Raw genomic sequence first — 19,430 nt, 5'->3', positions numbered from 1 at the left:
CCCTGCAGTTCAGGGGCTGTGTGGAGAGCAAATTCAGGCCTGGATCTCTATGTTAAGTAGGTCAGCAAATGACCTCTACCTGACCCGCCCTCTGCAGAGTGATGTCAGCTACCCGCAAAGGCCCTGAATAGAGTCCCGTGTGCACACCCTTGTGAGTGGAGTGCACTACTTGTATAAAACCTCATTTTGATTGATGGCTCTGTGTGTGTAACTGGGCACACTTGAGCTTGGTGTGTGTGCGGGTGTGTATGTGAGTGTGAGGAGGGAGAGAAGTGACAGGAAGGATATGAGAGAGTGAGAGAAAGAGTGATAGACTGGATGAAGTGAGTGATTGGGTGAAAGGCGGGAACACAGCGCGGAGCTGAGATTCCTCTCATGGCCGGGGTTCATCCATCGCTAAGGCTGCCTTGAGTCAGGAAGAAGTCAGCTCACTGACAATTCCCCATCAGTTGCACGACAGTGCTATAGTAGCGGCTCCCCTGGTTCCGGTGTAAGTATCGCCCCTCCTAGGCGGGATTGGATACAGGCTATCACTGTCCTGAAACCCTGTAAGTGACCAGTAACCCATGCAGAAGTAGGTAGGCTTCAGGTACTGGGTCAAAGGGGAGACAGAGCCGAACGCCGGCGGAGCCTTCAATAAATAAATCTTTCTTTGAATCTCTCTGGTTTTTGACAAAGTTCAGATTTATAGAATTTTCACTGTGTGCCTTTATATTTTGTAGTTAATTTTACTGTTGGTCCCAAAGTGTGTTAATTAGTAAACCAGTTTAATCGTGTACCTTAAGTAGTTCTCTTAGAGATTACTAATTTAAACCGGTGATAGATACAGACAGGGCGAAGACCCACCATACCTTTCTGAGATCCAAGAGGAAGCAGCTGTTTGGGCCTGCTTTATACTTTGGTTTAAAAGAGTGATTTTCACCGCAACAGCTGTGCGACCTGGCAGCAGCTTGTGCGGGGAGGCTCTGCCAAGGAGAAAAATAAAAAGTGGTGAGGGGCCTGATCTTTTTTTTTCTTCCCAGAGCTTGCCTGCATCTCCCACAGCCAGGGAGCAAGCTGCTGGCAGGTTGCACAGCCCCTGAGCTGTGGGGCACCCTGGTGCTTCCCTCTGTGATGATGGTGCCACCAGGTGCCACCCAGGCAGCACCCATTTTGCCTGGGTGGTCCAGGCGGGCTCCGCCGCCATGGAGGGAAGCACCGGGGCCCCCTGCAGTTCAGGGTCTACCGGCAGCTTGCCCCCCAGCTGTGGGAGAGGCGGGCAGGCTCGGTGGAAAAAAAAGGATTGGGCCCTTCACTGCTTTTTTTTCGCTTTGGCAGAGCCTGGCTGCATCGTGGCTCTGACTTTCCTGCCTATGTTTGAAATGCCTCAGGATCTATAATAATAACACACTTATTCTTTCTGTCTGGAGCACTCTGATTGGTTGTTTCAGTAAGCATTGTGATTGGCTGCCGAGGCAACCAATCAGTGTGCTCCAGACAGACAGACTAAGCCTATTATTATAGATTCTTTGTGCTCTAGAACACCTTTTGTTTGAAAGTTCACCAGTTTTGCTTCAATTTGATTTCTTAATTTTAGACCAAGGAGGATGTGGAGAAGGGTGAATATGAGGGGCTGGAGAATGCAAAGGATACTTAGAGAATGGTGATGAAAAAGGACTTGGGGGGGGGGGTGGGTGGGGGGGGGGGAGAAATGCCAATCCCCTTACCCTTAAAGAGAAAGTAGTGAAGTTCCTCTCATAGCAACCAGCTTCCTTACCTGCTTTCTTATAGGTGTGGTTGTCTGGAATTTTCCAAAGCCTGATGCCTAACTGTCCTACTGAAGCTAATAGTAAGTCTTCCATTGTTTCAGTAGGAGCAGAATTATACCAACTCTAAGTACCTTTAGGAATCTCACTCTGTGTGTGTCTGTGTGTGTGTGTTATTAAAGTTCTGTTTTCAGCACTAATGATCATGCATAAACTGGATGGAACATTATTCCTAGAGTTTCAGAAGATATTGTGATTTCATTATGCTGAAAATTGCTCAGAATTTTTAGCCAATCTCCTAAAGTTTGGGGCCCCATATTCATGACTAATCTGTGGGGTGGCAATACTAGTGCCTAAGCTCAGGGCATAGGTGGTCCTAAGCCTAGGTGTCTTCACTTACCCTTGAAGTTTAGCAATTGCAGTGGTAACTGGATTCACAAATCTGCGGGCATATTTGGATTCGTATGGTCTAAAAGCTGTTGCTGGTACTTTAGGTGTTTGGGCTTACCATGGAGAAGTCACTGAGTGAACAGGCTGTGATAAGGAGGGCAGGGTAACTTTCTCATTGAAGCGGGGAGTACCTGTGCCAGAATCATGATGAAAGGAGAACCTGAGTGTCTGCTTTGAACAAGGAGAAGTAGGAACAGAGACAACTCAGGAAAATGATTCCTCTTTTCTATGAACAACAGATCTTCCACAGGAGCTCTGCATAAGCCACAGCACGGAAGGGGTTATGGGTAGACAAGAGGATGTGTATAGACATGGTCCTGGGGTCTACAGGTATGCTAATTCAGTGACCATGAAACACATCACTGTCAGTGTGCAATTCCAGCTGTTGTGGAGATATTACCCAGTTCCTTGCCTGCAGACTTGTGAGGGTTCTTAGTTGTGTTCCCAGCAATGCCTGTGTCATTCCTTGCCCTGTGGTTGTTGTCCAGGCTGGGAGTGCTGGGACAGTGATAGTGGCTAGGGATTCTCCAGGTGAGGAGAGGGTAAGAAGAGGTTATCAAGATGAGAAGGTTCCTGTGTTAGCTCATGGATTTCTAGTTTTAGGTTTCTGTCTTTTTATTTTATTTACCACAAAGGAATATTGGGAATAATTGCAGGACCACAGGTCAAGATAGTGATTTTCTGGGAAGTTTATGCCTCAGACAGTTGCATGTAGTGTAGGTACCAAATCAGACAAGGGATTAACACAAGTTTGGAGGCAGCCTTCATTTAAAAACATTTGCAGAGCATAATGCACATGGATAAATGGTCAGGTAACTGACTCCCCTCTGGGTTTTGTCTAAAAACCTTTCACCCTGGTCTGTACTCTAGTTTTTCTGGCACTGGCAGGATTTTTGGCAAGCCATTCTTGAGTGAGAGAACCCATAGCAATAAAATCCAGAAAACACTTGAACAAATAGATGCATGGTTTATTGAAGCAGGCTTTTCTCTGGCATCCTAATGCTTGAAAGGAATCTTTGAGTTAAAAAATGATGGGTAACCATCAGAAAGGCCAGCATTGTGTCACAGAATCATGTGAAAGACTCAAGGGAAGAAACCAAGACCTTTGCTTCATGCTGTGCCACTGTTATGTACTGAGAATTCAGTGGGGTCAATGCTAATCACATGTATGTTGGTGTAAACCTACTGACTTCCACTGTGTTGCTTTGGAATTACAGCATTGTAACCTAAATCTCTCTGGCCATTTTTCTCCTTCTCCAAACCATGCTCAAGAGATCCTTCTGCTTCTTTATCAACAGGTGAACTATTATTTGAACATAAGGCACAAACTTGTGCAAATCCTAGTTATGGAGAGTTCCCTCTATGAGTGGTTTCCTTCCTCAAGAAGGTAGGGTCAGCCACATCTGTGGCCTTGTTCACCACATACCATGGACCCTACGGTCTGCACTGATGAATTCAAGGGCCTTGTGTGGAAAAGGAGAATGAGAGGGTGAGTGGGGCAAAGTGTAGGGTAGGGGTCATGTTTAGCAAAGGGTACTAACAATAAATCTATTGAGTTCATAGGTTCATAAATTTTTAAGCTGCATCAACTTTTCCAAGAAGGTCATCTGGGCTGGAAACACCTCCTCAAGAGGGCTCTTAAAGGGCAGATCTTGGCACTATGGCTCCAGGGAGACAAAAACAGAGTCAGGGGTTAGCAGCACTGCTGACATTTTGCCCGTGGACAGACACTCTCTGTCTATTCTGTTAGGGAGAAAGAAACCTGGCTGCTCACTTCAACAATTTGGGGAAATATCCCCAGAGTTTTTATTTCCCTGGGAACTCCTGTCACAGGTTTTCCCATAGGAAGAGGTAATCAGTCTTGGTTCAGAACTTCAGAATAAGCTTCACTCTGTCCTACTCAGCTTGCTGCAGTTGAGTTGATTTTATTCTTCTAGTTTTTATACCTACAGCTGGAATGTCTATTTCTTCTATTACACTTTTTAATGAAGCACATCAGAAAAAGCAAATATGCTGAAAAGCTTCATGAAGCCTGAGATTTATTTTGCTGCAAGGCAGGGGATCCCAGCACTAGTATTGGCACACATCTCATATGGGCTGCAGTGGTACCGTAGGTCATGTTAGCAATCGCATACTTTTCTTACCCTCAGGGTAGAAGAATGAAGAGAGCCTTAGAAAATCGCCAAATCCATTAGCATGTTTGCTCAGAATCATCATCACTCATCACCTGTTGTGTCATATATCACATTTTCCACCCTTTCTGTTTTTGGCATGCATCAGTGGGACTACTGAATGGCTGTAGCCTATTGATTCTGGACTGCACTGTGAGTATTATTGTGACAATTGCACAGTATTACTGGTAACGAGAGCTGCAGCAAAACGTTCTCACTAGACTTAAATAGTGGTAGGAATGCAATTCCTTATAGACTTGCCCTAGAAATCTAGGTTTACTTCTTAATTAGCCTGTTGGATTGGTGCTGGGCAGAGTTACTGTTTATACTGGCTTGAACTCTACCTGTGTTAGAAGACAATGTTTAGCATGTTTCCAGCTCAAATGGCTTCTAACATGTTTTCACCAACCAGTATAGACAGGGGCAAACTATGTTAAAGCCATGTTTACAAATCATGTCCTAAGTACTTGAGCCCAACTTTAGAACTAACTGCCATAGTCACTTATGTCATAGTTTACATTTTTAAAGTACTAAACAAATATTAGCTAACCGTGGCTTGACTCCATCCATCCAGACCAGCCAATCCCTGTTAGAATCCATTTTAGCTGGAAGCATGGAAAAGTGTAGGCGCAGTCCCTAAGATGGGTAAAAACTCATTGCAGCTGGGACAGAGTGAGGATCCATCACTAGTGAGTTCTCTGAATGCTCTCCTTGTATGGTGAATGTTAGTATGGAAAATCTGCTAGCAAAAGTGGTGAGGATTGACTTGCAATCACACTTACTAGTGAAAAGGAACCTGGATAGAAGGAACCTGTTTGACCTTGCTAAGACAGTGGAGTCTCTTTGCCTTTCATAAATTGGTAAGGACTCTTAGTCCATCAGGGTTCTGTGGATCTTCAAGCAACCCCCCACAGATCATAGGCATCATGTAAGATAGATCCAAACAGAATATAAATCAGTTTGTTCAAATACAAAAAGTGTCTAGTGGTATTCTGGGTTCCTGAATCTACTCCAGTATTGTTACTGATTCACTGTGTGATCTCGGGAAAAGCAAATAACAGACTTTCAAAGTCAGATTGTTCCTTAAGGGTAATACACACTAAAGGGAATCTTTCCTTGTTCTCCTGTATCCTTTGAGTGTGAGGATAGTGGCAGTCACCATGTTCTGAGTTCCTGGGAGGTCACAAATCCACAGTTGGGGAAGTTATGGACAGGGTTTGATAAAAGATGAGCAAGAGGTTATACCAGATAGACTGCTCACTCTCTCCTTGAATGTTTTATTTATTATTACTATCAGTTCACTTTTATTGTATGCTCAGATGCTTCAGTCAGTACTGGGGCCTCATTATGCCAGTTACTGTACAAATATGTGCAACAACGCTATGTAAAAATGTCAGAGTGAATGGACAGTTACTGATACCTGTGCTGGAGTAACTACTTTTTGTCCTCCTCCAGACCAGGGTAACCTTTTAGAGAGTAAAGTGTACTAGTAACAAGGAGCTAGCCTGCCTGGGAGGCAAAGAGAGGTAGAGAGCAATAGAGTTACTTCAGGGGTACAAATCCATCATTTTGGAAAACTGACAGTCTTGAAATCTTTGAGATTAAAGGGAGACCGATACTCACCCCTTCAATGATGTGATCCCACATGTGTCCTTGCCTATGCATACTATAGTTAGTGTTCCCACAGCAGAAGACAGCTTCTGTGTCTAATTCTAGCCATCTCTAAGATGACAATAGCTATGGCGTTTGTCATAGGTGTTGTGAGATATTCACAGGTATTGAGTATTACTTTGAGATGCTTGGAGTAGAGGTAACTTAGCCTGTCTCTTCACCATGGTACCCATAAAAGGATGGAACAAGTTCTTCCCTGACTTACTGTAAGTCAGCTCATAAGCACAGAGGTACAATAGGGAAAATTTTTGCCCAATTAATTTTTTCATATGAGATGTTCAGTGCTACATTTTATTCCTTGGTCAGCTAAAATATTGTGGGATAATAAAATGATAAATAATTATAATTTACAAATTAAAACAACAGCATCCTGTTTTTTTCTTGTAAAAATAGTAATTTTACTATCCCTGGCAGCTTGAATCAGAGTGATTTTTTTAAACTTTTGCAGAAACTACAAGCATCCCCAAATAAGCTGTAGCTGTAATTCAGTTCTTCTTAAATTTCTTCTCTAAATCTTGGTTTTGCAGCATTAGCTTATTGCGTATTTCTGTTAAAATCAATAGCAGTTTTCAATCTGTAACACTCACAGGTTCAGTCCCAGGGGCCTGAAGCTAGGTACCATAATAAGATACTTTAATATCCAGAACCTGATTGCCAGGGGTGCTGAGTAGCCACTTCAAGCATTAATTATTTTTGAAAATTAATCCATATATATGTAGGCATATTTGGCTAATTGTATATAAAATAATGTAAAGGCCATGATCACATATTTCTAGATTTTGGAACCAAGATATAGCTACATAATTCCACATGGGGGGAGGGGGAGTATATAGGTTATACAGCCCCCATACACACACATCATATATACTTGAGGTTGTTTTGGAAAGTATACATACATACATACATAGTATATATATATTATGATAGAGTTTCAGAAAGTAATGGCAGTTTCAAAATAAAACCATTTTGTGTGTAATGAGAGTGCATACAAATGCTCCCTGAACCCAGTCTACAATCATGCAGCTTACTTTAAGCCATGTGGTCTTACACCGGGAGTAGCATGCGCAGACATTCGCCAGTGCTGGGAGCCACACTGGGAAACTAATGTAAGCAACCTGATGTGGTGGGGGAAGGGGCAGGTAGGATTGCTGGGGTATGGCAGCACTGTGGTGGGGGAATTGATGGGTCTGAGGTGGTGGGGGGTTGTCTGTTCAGGGATAGGAGGTGTGGGGAAGCTAAAAATAGCCCAGTCAGGGTAGGGAAGAAGAGCACAGACTGGGGTGAGCGGCTGGGTTTTTCTAGCCCTGGCAGTGCACTGTGAACACATGCAGATGTTCACCGGATTGAGTTAACCTGTACCCAATCTACATTGGTTTACCTGCTCAGGTGTGCTAACCTAGATTGGGCCTGCCATTTTTGGCCTGATTTAAACTCTCTGAATGTCTGTGCAGTTCAGCATTTAGATCAACCTAACCCTAGTTAGGTCGATCTAAATATAACATCTGCACATACCCTGAATGGGGAACACTGGAAGTATTCTCAAATAGATGCTTCATTTAGGACTATGTAGAGAAGTTATGTGATTCAATAAATGATCATTGCACACAAAATGGTTTTATTTTGAAATTGCTGTTACTTTCTGAAACACACAGCCATATTTAGGGTATATGCACACATACATACTCATATGAACCCCCCTAAATGTGGGATTAGATAGTGAAATATTGGTTCCACTGTCTAAAAATCTGTGATCATAGCCTTTACATATTTTATGTACAATCCTCCAAAAAATGCCCTAGGCTGCATGGTGGCATCTCCTATTAAAAGGACCTCAACACTTTCAAATGTAAATTCTGCAATATAGACAACACTTGGAGAAATTGTTGCAGCGCTTTGTTGGCGGTGTACAATACACAAAGGCAGTTACAGCCACAAAACATAGGGTGGAACTGGGCTCTCTACCATCTGAAGTGGTATTTTAATGCGTCCATTTATTTTTCTTTAAATAACGGTCCTTTCTCTCACCCAAGCTCATAGCTCTCATGTGTTTTATTATGGGATCCAAATATATTTATCAGGCTATTCTCATCAACTTCTTGGTTGATCAGGAGTAGTAAATCTGTAAATAAACTCAGGATATCAGTAAATTAATCAATGCAGTATAGAAGATTATGTATAATAGCTCTTGATTGAAGAGCTGCTAGAGGTTTGGTGTCCTTTTTTTCTATTAAGCTGAAGAAGATTCTTGATTTCAAAACATTTAAGTACATTGCAGTTTATTTGAAATACTTTTCTTTTCTCCACTTTTAGGATTAGAACTTTGCTTGCCTCATGTCTAGTTTGGCAGCACGAGAGACTGCTTGTTGGATGGATTTTTCAAATAAAAAACAGTTGCTGATGATAGCAAGGCATTTAGCTTTCTGTTATGAAGAATAGCTTCCAGACTCATGAAAAAATATGCAAGTTTTGTGTTCTGTGACAGGCTTTAGAGATCACCATTCCATGTTGCTATGGTCTATCAGTTGTTAGCACTGAACTTCAACAAATCACGTAACTCTTTCAACCTGTCCACTCTTACTGTGTAAATGAAAAAGTAACTGTAAATCTTGTTCACAATTACTTCTATATCTTTTGGCAGGCAGTCAACTTTGGCTTGAACAACATGAGAACAATATGTGTAGCGCAGCCAACACCCATTAATTGTCTCTAGTTTCTTTTGTAACTTGTAGAATACATTTCTCCCAGGTGATCTGCTTTTACAAACATTAGCACAAGATTGTCTGGCACCAAATACCAATAATTTATTAGTTAGATTCTACTCTTCAGTAATATTTACAATGTGTTCTGATATATGGCTAGTAGATGCTTTAGGCAGACATGAAAATATAAGAAATGAGTTTGAGGACTTGTTTGTTATTTTCTAATTCATAAATTTTTCTGATATTTTTATGGTTTGCATCATATATGAAAATGGCTTCAGAATTTCCATTCTTCTCAGGCCACATGTATTCTTCACTGAAAGATACAAGGAGTTAAATTGAGGTATTTTCAGGCATTTCCAAGTTTAGGGGTATTTGGAAACTGTTCCTTGCTTGTGTAATTTTGACTACCTGACTTGTTACTGTACTAATTCTTTATGTCATTTAAATTGTGCTCATTCCCTTAAGAGCCTCATCTGTCATGTTGTATTGCAAGTCTTTGCCTCGTGACAAAGACTTTGACTGCTGCTTTGATGCCATTTTGGGGAATATGTTTTTCTAGGCACAATCCCTGACCCATCATTTATGGCTCAAATGCTTGAATCTCAGTAATGATCTGTGCCCTTTACAATATTTTCCTAAATTTGTGGTTACTTCCAGCTTACAAGAGATTTAATAAAAGAAGTGGTAGTGATGCCTTATAGCACTAAAACTAATCAATTTTGGTTTAAAAGGTATTGCAAAGGTATAACCAGCAAGTTTTGTGCTCTAGGTACAGATCAAACATGCCAAGTCTGAAAGAGTGGAAGTAGGGTTGTCAGTCTTACCTGCCCTGGAGACACAAAGACCTGGGTGCTGCTGCTGCTGCTGCTGTATGGGGCCCTGCTGTTGTGGTGCAGGCTGTCTGGGGACTGACTACCTTGCACCCCCACTAATTTGAATCCTGGGACTTGTCTTCCTCTAGTTATACTACTGTGATATTGTCACAAATCATTCAAACTTATCTGCCTGGAATGTGATGTCAAAATGGGTAGGGGGCATACTGTATTTCTAAAACATTTGAGCTGAAATCCCTAGTTCAGACTCATGGCAAAGAGGGATCCCAGTTGACCTGGCTGTGACTGTAAATGTGCTGGGGAGTCAATGGAAGCTAGATATGATGCTACCCACATCACTCCCTTGTGTGCTGTTCGTTGTAGAAACTGGAGTACCTTAAACTGGAGTACACTAGGCTCAGGTAGACCCTTGATGCGTATTTTAAAACTACAACTGTCAAAATAAGTGAACAAATGATGTACTTGCACTATTTCTTATTGTTTGTTTACTCATTTATTTGCTAAATTAAGTGATTTGGATTTTGGACAGGCTAGGATATATCAACCTTGTATACAGGAGGTTCAAATCACAATTCAGATCTTGAGTTTGGGCAACTCAAAATTTGTAGTCAGTCAAATTCAAGGTTTTGGGTTGGGACATTATAAAAAGGGGCATTTCCCCAAAGTTGATCTGGATGCCAGTTCAGATTTTAAAATGTTTTAACAAGCTGGGTTTTTGGATGTGTTTGAGTTCAGACCCTTCTCTTTCAGTCTTTTATTGCAAATACAAAACAATACTATTTTTCTGATACCAGAGGAAACTAACTATAAAACACTATATGTATCTTATTAAAAAGTTCTGGGTGATATAATAATTTATAACTCCTTTCCTAACCACTGAGCTGTTTACAGTTTCTTTTATCCCTAGAGGAATCTGGGAATTTTTCACTGTTTTGTGACATGCCTGTAACTATCTCAGTTTTTAGAATGAATATGTGAAGTCATTCTCTATAGTCACCTCAGGGATTGATTTTGGGGGAAATGATGGTTTTAGGGCAAGCTGATAGTATGTGCCACCCTTTTCTTAGCGTTTCCAACTTTTTTTCACTGGCAGCAATGAGAAGTATGTGTGTGGCGGGAGATATGTGGGAGGGACAGAGATTGGACTGGATGAGTTGAGGTGTCTTCCAGTCTTATTTTTCTACAATTCTATTATTCTAAGTAGTCTTTGTACTCCTTCAGAGACTGACCTGTCACATTTGCATTTTCAGATATTTTATCTGACATGGTAGAAGAGAACGTGACATCAGTGCCACATACGATTAGAAAAACAAATCCAAACTGCCTCACTCTGTTGCAGTTGCTTAACAGGATCTCCAGGGTCCATGTCTAGCTTGAATATTTTTCTAGTGGCATTCTTAGTGTCCAGCTGTTATGGTGATGGGCGTTATGGTAATGCCTGTAATAATTATGTTTGATGGGAGATACATTTTCAAACTTGAGAAATCCAGCCTAAGTCTGCTTGAAGACGGGTGAACATTTGAAAAAGATGGATGGTACAATGCCAATGTGAGTGCTTGCTGTGATGGCGTATCTCTTTAAACCCACATTTAGCTGAAACATGAGAACCCCAGCACTCCTGGTAGGATCAGTTAGTAGTACACAAGCTGTTACAGGGTGTGAAACAGGCTGCTGGAACTCTGCCAGTAATATAGTGTTGAACTTGTTTCTCTCTATGTGCCATAGATTTATTTCCCACAAGACAATGCATGTGCTTTAACAGACTTGACAGATACAGTAATAGAAAATGATCAGCAGAACGCAATGTCTGACACCCTGTTGGTCAGTTTGATACAAGTATGTTTTGGCTGCATTGCCAAGGGCAATAGAACTGGGGTTTGCAAACTTTCTCAGTTACATCCCTCCCCCAAAAAACACCCATGATTTATTGTCTGAACCAGACCCACAGTCCTTTGCATTCATATCCCATAATCCTGTGTGTCTGTATAAAGCTGTATAAAGCTTACAGGGAAAGTAAGCGGGGATTATGGGTGAAGGCCAGGGAAGGTGTTGAGAATGCTTAGGAAGGGGGTTAGTACCAGGACATTGTTAAAGCTTCTGATGGAATGTGATGGACAATACAGGCAAGTTTTGTGGTAGGAGTGCACAAGGATTAGGGAGGAATAGAGTATAGGGTCTTTTGCTTCCTTTCCTTCCAGGCTTGCAGAGTATTGTGCTCCAAGAAAGCTCTGTTCTAGGGTGAGGATAAATCAGGACCCCCAGATCAAAACAGCCAGCTCCTCCCAGCTTTATCCTCCTGCTCCTCCCAGCCAGCTCCCAGAGCTGATTGGAGTCGGTTGGCCAGGGCAGTGGCTTAAAAATCCCCAGACGGTGGTGGTGGTGGCAGTGGTGGTGGCAGGCGCTGCCAGGCAGCATGGTAGGAGGAGGATGCCAAGGGCTGGGATAAGGGCAAGGCAGGGATGCCCAGCAAGAAGGTGGTGCAACTGGGCAGCCCCAGCTTGTGCACCAAGGGCTTTGCCATCACTGGCTTGCTGGGGCTGGTTGGCTGAGCTGTAGCCTCCCCAGTCACTGCCACCACTGCTGAGGGTGTGGGAGGCTGGGTGGCACTGCCTGCTGCTGGGACTAGTCTTCCTGTGTGGGTAGCCCTGCCTGCAGCCCACCTGCCTGCCCTTCCTGCCACCCCATGTTGAGCCCCTGCTTCCCAGCACCAGGCCAGCATCTTGGGTGAGTGGACACACACTGCCCTGCAATAGCCCATGGGATCCCCTGCCATCCACAGCTGCTGAGGCATATATGGCCCTTACACACACACACACATCCCCACACCCTTACACCTCCCTAACCCTTCACATACCCACACCCACGCCCCTCCACGCCCATACCTCCCCACATCCACACTTCACCCCCCCACAAAGTGCCAGTGACATGGCGGGGGGGTAGAGGGGGGAGGGGCAACAAAATACAAGTTTGCCCAGGGCACCATTTTCCCTAAGGCTGGCTCTGGCACCATCCATCTAAGGAGTTCAAGATACCTTACAAAAAAAATGAAATCAGCCCCATAATTTCTCTTATAATAATTACCAGTTAGGGAAGTTCTATATTATGATTAGTCTATTATACAACTTTCCCACTTAACATCCATATATTGATATCTTAAGAAAAAGTTGCCTTTTTCATTGATACTGAATTCGCATGATCACAGATGCACCCATTGGAACTGTAGGTGCTGAGCAGATCTTATCTAAGTGCACAATTCAAAGTATTTGGGTCAGAAAGCATCAAACTGTGGATCCATGTGCTTTACACTTCAAAGGGTTGCTTATGTTGCATCTTATAGATTCATAGATTCATAGATGTTAGGGTCGGAAGGGACCTCAATAGATCATCGAGTCCGACCCCCTGCATAGGCAGGACAGAGTGCTGGGTCTAGATGACCCCAGCTAGATGCTTATCTAACCTCCTCTTGAAGACCCCCAGGGTAGGGGGGGAGAGCACCACCTCCCTTGGGAGCCCGTTCCAGACCCTGGCCACTCTAACTGTGAAGAAGTTCTTCCTAATGTCCAATCTAAATCTGCTCTCTGCTAGCTTGTGGCCATTATTTCTTGTAACCCCCGGGGGTGCCTTGGTGAATAAATACTCACCAATTCCCTTCTGTGCCGCCGTGATGAACTTATAGGCAGCCACAAGGTCGCCTCTCAACCTTCACTTGCGGAGGCTGAATAGATCTAGTTTCTCTAGTCTCTCCTCGTAAGGCTTGGTCTGCAGGCCCTTAACCATACGAGTGGCCCTTCTCTGGACCCTCTCCAGGTTATCTGCATCCCTCTTGAAATGTGGCACCCAGAATTGCACGCAGTACTCCAACTGCGGTCTGACCAGCGCCCGATAGAGGGGAAGTATCACCTCCTTGGACGTATTCGTCATGCATCTGCTGATGCACGATAAAGTGCCATTGGCTTTTCTGATGGCTTCGTCACACTGCCGACTCATGTTCATCTTAGAGTCCACTAGGACTCCAAGATCCCTTTCCACTTCCGTGCCACCCAGCAGGTCATTCCCTAGGCTGTAGGTGTGCTGGACATTTTTCCTCCCTAGGTGCAGCACTTTGCATTTCTCCTTGTTGAACTGCATTCTGTTGTTTTCTGCCCACTTGTCTAACCTGTCCAGGTCTGCTTGCAGCTGTTCCCTGCCCTCCGGCGTGTCCACTTCTCCCCATAGCTTTGTGTCATCTGCAAACTTGGACAGAGTACATTTCACTCCCTCGTCCAAGTCGCTGATGAAGACATTAAAGAGTATCGGTCCAAGGACCGAGCCCTGCGGGACCCCGCTGCCCACACCCTTCCAGGTCAAAGCCGACCCATCTACCACGACTCTCTGGGTGTGACCCTCCAGCCAATTCGCCACCCACCAGACTGTGTAGTCATCCAAGTCACAGCCTCTTAACTTGTTCACCAGTATGGGGTGGGATACCGTATCGAAGGCCTTCCTGAAGTCTAAGTATACGACATCCACCCCTCCTCCTGTGTCCAGGCGTCTCGTAACCTGGTCATCTATACTTCTTCATTCAGCCTAATGGACTCTCAAGGAGGGAGGAGGGAGGACTTTTTTAACAGCAAAGGACATTATTAAATCAAATTCTTCCATGCTGATATTGGCTTAGATGAAGGCCAGGTCCAGTAAAAAGTTATTGCAGACGTTAGATGAAATAACTGATAGCAGTAGCTTTCCCAGATGTACAGGCACACGGTAGATGGCTAGTTTCATATATTTTCACACACATCTCTGCTAATGTAGAAGTCCCACAGTAAATATAAATATCTAGTAACATTATATAAATCTAGGATGGTCTCTGGAGAATTTTTGCTTCATGAATTTTTTGGCAGCTTGGGACAGATACAATCTTGCTCCAAAAAGTTAAGTGGAAATTGTACCAATTGCCATCAGATGACTAAACTGCAACTTGAAATACTAAAAATCATCATTTCAGTTAGAATGACCACAAACATACATTTTAACACTTGTTTTGCATTTTCTTTTGAAATTTCAGACTTCAAGATGAGCCCAGAGAACTCCTTTTTCTTACAAATGTCCTTGGACACTATGTGACAGATGACAGAGTACAACAGAATAGAGACAGTTGATCCAATCTGAGAGGGGCTACAGCTTTTGGTCATATGAGGCATGTATACCACACATTTTTTGGATTATATTTGTCACTTCCATATTGCTCACAACACATTTTGTGAATAAAATGCTATGCAACACCTTTTTATATATCACTAACATATATAGTATATGTCAAAAATGATATTCCTGGTATAGCTTTCTTTTTTTGATATATTTAGTCACAGGGCATTTAATTAATACAGCATCTGACTCAAGAAATATATGGTATTTGGTCTTTTCATGCTATGAAATATTCTCTTGAATAATCCTTTGTAGAATGATATTTTCACTTATCTTTTGTAATGCAGGTTTTCCAAAATCCACAAAAAATGTTTCATGTGTTATTAATCTAAGTTTTGACAATGTACTTCATAGCTTCAGGTTAAAGAATAACAAATAAACCCATTTTCTGTTTGGCAACAGAATAAGAAACTTTGACTAATACATTCTTATACCTAGCTTTGAATATCAGTTGGCTGAGCTCTCACCATATGTTTAAACAATACAGGGGCCTGAATCTGCTTTCAGTTACATGGCAACTCTCATTGAATATATTGGGATTTGCACCTGTGGATCTGAAGGCAGTGCTGAACTCTACCAAGACCTTGTTCAGTGGGCTGAAATCCATGTTACTGGTGTGAAGTAACTGGATTGTTTTCTAATGTCCATTTCATGAATGAGACTTGTTAGGCTATTATCATTATCTCTGATTGCAGAATTTAGTCCAGAGGTTTAAACTTCATTATGCCCATAGAGAGAGATATTTATCTAATATGTGTTATACCTTGTTGTTTTTAGTGTGTAAACCTAAAGCAAGTCAGAGCTCATTTAGCAGAAACTGTGGGGTTATGGTGTCACCTTCATGCACTGTATAACTCCTTTTACTCTCAGTGAGAATTACATGCATACATCAAGGGGAAAAGGGAACTTTTTGCTTTTATATTGAACACATCTAATGAGGAGATTCCTGCCTCTCTTAAAATACCATTTATAAATTAAGAAAATCACGCATGCATTTTACATTTAAAATACGTATGTCCATGATAATTTCTCTTTATGTTGCTTATAAACATATTGTAGAACTTATGTTAAATTTATGATATGTGCAACAGAATGTTACACCATTATGGAGCCACCACTGTTTTACAAATTTGGCATTCCTATTACTTGCAAGACTGAAATGTTTTAAATTTATTTACACCCTGCAGTTTCCTTAGGGAACTGTTTTCCATAAGCTAATGAGGCACTGGTGCAAGTGCTTCACTGTTATTCCTGGCAGAGAACATTTAGACTCATAGGCATACTTCACTGCTTTTTTTCTTCAGTAGCCCAGTGCAAATAATAAATAAGAGGAAATACATCATGCCTTTTAATATGGGAGCCAAGCTGTGGGGCTGCCAAAGTTAAAACAAAGCAATCTCAGGCTAGAATTCATGTAGGTACTGTACCACATATACCCACAACCTTTCAAATGCTGTCCTTTTAATCTGTTTAAATATTGAAATATATAGTTACATGCCCAAATTATCCCAAATAAACAAACACACACATAGGTAAATCAAAGATTATTATTTTTGAAGATTTTTGTAATATGCAAGGAGCTGATATTTCCATTCTATTGTACCTTGCAAACACTGATGGAAAGTTGTTTGCATTGTTTTGTGCAAGTGTCTACTGTTCACACAAGTGAAAGTTTGAACATAGCTGAGAAATACAGAAAGCTCTAACCTATATGGACCAAATTCTGTTCACACACAGACACTGATCCTTACTACTGTAATCAATGGGTGTTACTTGTAGTAGTAAAGTTTACCACATATGTAAGTTTAAGGTCAGGGCTTAGAAGGGTGATAAATGCCAATTTAAGTGTGTGAAAAGAGGTTAGACTCCCTAATGTAAACACTCAAGTATGAAAATGGGCCCAATTTTTAAACAAACAAATAACCTTAAACGTATGCAGTGAAGTGTATAATTCCTTAATTTACACATGTATTTTTGCATGCGCTCAAATTGCACACACATTGAAAATCAAGATCTTGGAAATTTTTTAAACAGAAACATTAGTAATTGTAAAAATGGCTATCACAAGGGGTATAAACATTCTAACAATGCTTTGCATTGCTCTTCTATATTTTAGTGGAGAATCTGAAAATGCATTGAAAAACTTAAATATTAAGTCTCACAAGATCCCCATAAACCTGGTATTTTGTTTATTTACAAATGAACAACAGGTGATTACATACTTTGCTACACACTGGGCATGTCTACACTAGCCGCTGACTGCACAGTAGCCAAATATTACCGTGCAGTAGTGCGTTTCAGTACTAACAGTGCTAATACACTACTGTGCAACAGTATTAGGCTCAGTAACATCACTTAAAAGATATTTGCCAGCGCTACTGTGCAGTAACTCTGGTTACTGCACATTTATTTAGTACTTGTTTATAAAAGTACTAAATAAATGTGTAGTAACCACTGTGCAGTAGCGGCTCATGTAGACACGCCCACTTGTACTTAAATGTTACTAAATTGGTTGAAATTTGGGGGAACAGAGGTAGGAAGAAATGGTATGATTTGTCCTAAGTTACACAGCAAATGTGGCAAAACTGTGACTATAAATTGGATCTCCTGACATCCAGGTCTTATGCTTTAATGACAAGAGTATCCTTCTCCCCTCTTCTTTCGAATACATATTTGTAGCCATTCTTAAAGACAGGAGGTACAGCAGACATTATTTTCATGACTTGGGTAAGAGCAAATGCTGAAGTTGTGTTGCAAAAGCCTTATCATAGTTATTAATTTGTTTACATTTAAATTTTAGCCTCCCACCCCCTTGACTTGCTTTGTTAGACATACCCATCCAATCACCAATCCAATTACTTTGCCTCTCAATCAAGGTAAACTGGCACTCCATTATATGAGGGTATGCTGTTATGTTCTTGTTAATATCTGCTCAAATGGAAAATTTACCTTTCTAAAATTTGCCCTTTAGATGAGAAGAACATTAAACTGAATATTAAAAGTCAATAAATATTTGAAACCTAGAAGAATAAACTGCTAGAGGATTTTGGAGACTCAGAAATCTAACTAGAAAATATAGGCCTTGCATAAGATGTCCCTGTCTCATTTCTATGTTGTGCCAGTCTGGCCCTGTCTGCATATTGCATGCATGTAAAACATATAGTCCTTTTAACACTACAAATAATTTTTGGAGTTATATCAGCTTTTGTTGGTTGAAAAATTGTATGATATTTCTGAACATTTTTTCAGAGAGCATAGTGTTAAGTACCATTTAATTCTGGTGATCTGAAGCACATTGTACAAAGGGGCACAGTTAAAAAATAGACACCTATGTCCATGTCTTCAGTATGTATCACTGTATCTTCCCTCTGAATAACCCTAGAAACCAAAGTTTTAATTTTCCAAGTACACTTTTTTCCTTAAATCTGAGAGGGTGATGAGGTATCACATTTGTAAAGCGATTCAGACTTTCCATTTCTTTATTATGTGTGTATGATGTAAAGCCCTTAAATGTAAAAAGTAAATAATGGCCTTTAGATATAAGCAGTCTGATTAGTAAATTTAAATATTATTATATATTTATAACTTCAGCCAGATTATTTGATAATGCGTGTCTCTGTCTCCTATCATAGAACACTTGAATGTTTTCCTTTTGTTTCATTGCATTACATTGTATGAAAATGTGTAGGCATTTGAATATATGCTAACAAGTTTATAAAGCTTTAGTCCAGGCTATAGAGTGCTCTCTGTTGACAAGAACATTCTAATTGCCTAAGGAAATTAGAAAATACTTGCAAAATTGAGAAACTTATTGACTACGTTTTTCAACTTGTTTCTTACTGAAGGCAGAAACTAAGAAGTTGATGATGAGAATTAGGTGATCCAGAACGCTCACCCTAGATTGTTCAAAACAACAGGTACCTAAATCCATGGTTAAGCACCTAAAAATGCAGCCTGATATTTATGCTCTCAAGCTTCCTGCAGAAATCCTTGGGAAATTGAAAGTAAACTGGCTTGTTTTGGTGCCTAAACATGGGCTTCAAAGACTGTTTTGAGAGATCAAATCAAGGCTTTAAATGACACCCCTCCCAGAGGTTTTACCATCAGAGGCACTGCCATGTGACTGGGGATTGTAGAGAGGAGAGAACAAGATACCAGGAGGGGCCCCCAGGGAGCCTGTACTGCTGTTTGTTGGTAGCAGCAGTATGAGCCTGCAATGCTACAAGAGCAGCGGCAGCAGAAACAGCTGCTGTCCAAGTGAGGAGAGCCCCATTAGGAAAGACTTCAATTCCCTTCCCTTCCCCCTTCAGCTCTCCACTGGTCAGGTGCTCCATATGCCTCTGGTCCAGATACAGCTCTCTGACTCCCTTCAGGACCCAGCACCTATGGCTTCTTAGCTAGGAGGAAGTTTTCCCTTTAGTAGTGACTGTGGGCTGCCATGCAGAACCTCTGAGGCAGTTTCTAGTGGCATGACATTTGATAAAGCACATGCTTTTTATGATGATTCTACAAGCACACTGAGAAGTGATGCTCAGAGCCCAGGTGGTAGGTAAACCTAACAGCAGGCTCAAAGCAATGACACTCCAGAACATCTGGAGATGGAGAAACGCAGCACAACTTCTTAGACTCATCCAGATATCATCTCAACCTTCTGTACTACCTGATTTTCATAAC

At 41.5% G+C, this 19,430-nt stretch overlaps 1 long non-coding RNA gene across 1 annotated transcript; it reads left to right on the top strand.

Annotated features, from left to right (window-relative positions):
- The first annotated feature begins 1,582 nt into the window (after positions 1 to 1,582).
- Positions 1,583 to 14,755, top strand: LOC102388503. The gene is made up of 3 exons (XR_323383.1): positions 1,583 to 1,642; positions 1,771 to 1,828; positions 14,617 to 14,755. It is a non-coding gene; the product is annotated as an uncharacterized LOC102388503 (long non-coding RNA).
- Positions 14,756 to 19,430: the final 4,675 nt, after the last annotated feature.

This window comes from Alligator sinensis, unplaced genomic scaffold, assembly GCF_000455745.1.
Source record: "Alligator sinensis unplaced genomic scaffold, ASM45574v1 scaffold273_1, whole genome shotgun sequence".
Lineage (NCBI taxonomy): Eukaryota > Metazoa > Chordata > Crocodylia > Alligatoridae > Alligator > Alligator sinensis.
The sequence above is the reverse complement of the archived record's forward strand: the minus strand, read 5'-3'. Positions and strand labels throughout refer to the sequence as shown.